Source organism: Sinocyclocheilus rhinocerous, unplaced genomic scaffold (genome assembly GCF_001515625.1).
Source record: "Sinocyclocheilus rhinocerous isolate Xijiao unplaced genomic scaffold, SAMN03320098_v1.1 scaffold321, whole genome shotgun sequence".
NCBI lineage: Eukaryota > Metazoa > Chordata > Actinopteri > Cypriniformes > Cyprinidae > Sinocyclocheilus > Sinocyclocheilus rhinocerous.
In genome coordinates this window covers 246,425-249,285 of record NW_015640442.1, presented here as the reverse complement: position 1 = coordinate 249,285, position 2,861 = coordinate 246,425, and the positions used below count along the sequence as shown (strand labels likewise).

At 38.4% G+C, this 2,861-nt stretch overlaps 1 protein-coding gene across 3 annotated transcripts in view; it reads left to right on the top strand.

Moving 5' to 3' along the window:
- LOC107752717 (FERM domain containing kindlin 2) overlaps positions 1 to 2,861 on the top strand; it is a 73,072-nt gene that overhangs the window by 37,383 nt on the left and 32,828 nt on the right. The window lies entirely within an intron of this gene.

The window sequence follows — 2,861 nt, the reverse complement described above, 5'->3', positions numbered from 1 at the left end:
GGCCTATTTATTATTATTATTATTGTTGTTTAATTATATTAATATAATATTATTATATTTATATATATATACATATAGCCTAGCTTTATAATGTTTTTCTCCGCTCGCAGAAGCGCTGCAGGTGCGTGGTGTGATGGCCATGTGAATCCTCATGTTCTGTTGTTTGCTGCTTTTGTGCATGTAAAATGAATCCCCGGGAAACAAATGTTTGTATTTTTGTGTAAAACCATACTATGAGTTCAACCAGATTCTTTCATTTAGAGTTTGGTTAGGAAGGGAGATGGAGGCGATCCACTTTCACAGTCTCACACACACACACACACACACACACACAAATAATGCGGAGAAACTGGATAGTGGTCTGCTGAGGGGGAAACGGTTTCCTTTGTCTGCTCACATGCATACCTGTGTCCTGACATCAGTGATGGAGAGACGCCACTGGTCCAGCCCACATTCATTCAAGCCCCAGGATAATTTGATTGGGTAATTATTTGCACCGCAAGCTCAATGAAAAAGTGAAGCCAGCTGCCAAACAACCTGAGAGCGACACACTCCTCAGTCACTTCTCATGTCACCTCTGTATGCTCATTGTCAGAGTATGATGAGACTGGTGGGTTGCCATTTTTCGATACATAATGGTACTAAAATGTTAGAAACCGTTTCAATACTAATTTTCCACAGTATTGATACACCATCTACTCTCGTACTCTCTCTTCTCTCGGACAGCTCTCTGACACACCACAGTGTGTGTGTGTTGTAATTAAATAAGTATATAGGTATTGACTGTCAATCATGGCTTACACTGAAATTATGTTTATTATGGTGTAGCCATCATTTCAGAAGTGACAGAAATGTCAAATACAATAATTTTATGTATATATGTTTTATGATGATTTTTTTTATTTTTTACAAGGAATAATTTTTTTATCTCTTACTTCAAATTTGCTATAATAAATCAAATACACTGCTGGACAATAATCATTCATTTGTAATCTATATTTGTTTTCCTAATGGCAATTTTATGATTATTTTATATACTACAAACAATTATTTAAATTTTCTGCACAGAATAAGGTAGAAAATATACTTTATAGTTTCTGTACTGTACTAATTTTCATCAAATAAAATGCTATAGTATTTAACTTTTCCTCTCCAGCGGCGAATGATGATTCTGAAAGAAAGCGCGCCCGATGTCTGTTTGCTGTAGCAATGAACGCTACTTTCATGCATCTGATTATCAGATAAACCTCGTGCTCTTATTTCAAGGTTGTTGTTAATGCGGTGGTTATTTTAACAGTTTTCTTCGTACATTCGGTTCAACGACATTGTTAAAACACATTCATCATTCAGTGGAACTGTGTGTATAATTACACAGCAGCCTTTATGGTTAGAGAACCATAGGTTACAGAAAAAAACCCACTTTTGTCCATTGTTAGATGTTAGTTTAATGATGCTACGGCATGACAGGGCATATGTAGAAATTTATGTAAGCCAAGATTTTAAAAAAGAGCTTTGAAAGTATTATGTATAGGCTAACATTTTGTCACGCCAGAGGTGTAGCCATCATTTCAGAAGTGACAGAAATGTCAAATACAATAATTTTATGTATATATGTTTTATGATGATTTTTTTTATTTTTTACAAGGAATAATTTTTTTATCTCTTACTTCAACTCAAACAGCAACATTACACACTAACTAACGTTAAAAAAGTGAAATCGCAATCAACCCACCCCTTTAAGGGAATAGTTCACCCAAAAATAAAAATTAGCTGAAAATTTACACACCCTTAACGCTTGTTCACAACGGGACGAATATCGCGCGTGATTATCGCCGACGTTTAACGCCTCGTGACTAAACAAAGGGCGCCAATGTGAGTGTGCACACTGACGCGCAAAACGCGAGGCGTAAAAGCGTCATTTTTTTAAAAAACGCCTCGGGCTCAATTTTTTTTGTTTGACGCGCCAAGTTAAAAACTGGCCGACCAATGAGATTGGCGATTTTGTTCACGTGCCTGGAGCTGCTGAAGTTACAGTAAAACACGACTTGGTGGCGCTCAAGCACAAAACGGTCTTGCCGAGCACACATTGATACCTAACGACGAAGAGGAAGTAAGTAGACCAAGAAGATGCATCGAGGCAAGATGAATGTAGAGCTGCTGGTCTCACACAAAGGGCTTTATGACAGAAAAAAATCTCGATAAGAGGGAGTTGTTATGGAGAGGAATTGCAGATCAAATAAGATTCGATGTGTACCGGGGTATTTCTGTTTTTCATTAAGCGCCATCTAATGTCAGGGAGTGAATTTGCACGTTCACTTGGCTCATCGCCAGCGAAAATCGCTTGGGTATGAACACAAAATATGCGTCGAAAAACGTTGGCGATAAGCACGCGCGATAATCGTCCCGGTGTGTACGACACTTACATTCAATAAATGTAATAAATGCGCAGCCTTCGACTGCTCGGGTAATGTTGTCGGTATGACCGAGAGCCATTGAAAAACTACAGAAAAGCAAAACTACTTCACTTTAGCATTACTGGCCACGAGTACTAAGGAGAGATCACACATCAGCTGCTCAAAAAATGTGTCAGTGAGACGAACGGAGCGCGAGCGCAATCCTGTGTGACAGTCCCTGCAGGCGGGAAATAGTGGAGCGCGTGAAGGAGAGATGCGAGGCACGAACACTGTTCAAGGTCTCCATTAATTCCTGCTTGTAGTAATTTAATGTGTATATATCTTGAAAGCATTGAATCGCTATAGAAATCGCGATTCATTCGATTCTTAGCATTTTAAATCGATTACTGTCCGAAATCAACGATTCACGATTCAAAAATCCATGTTTCAAGATCGATGCATATACAT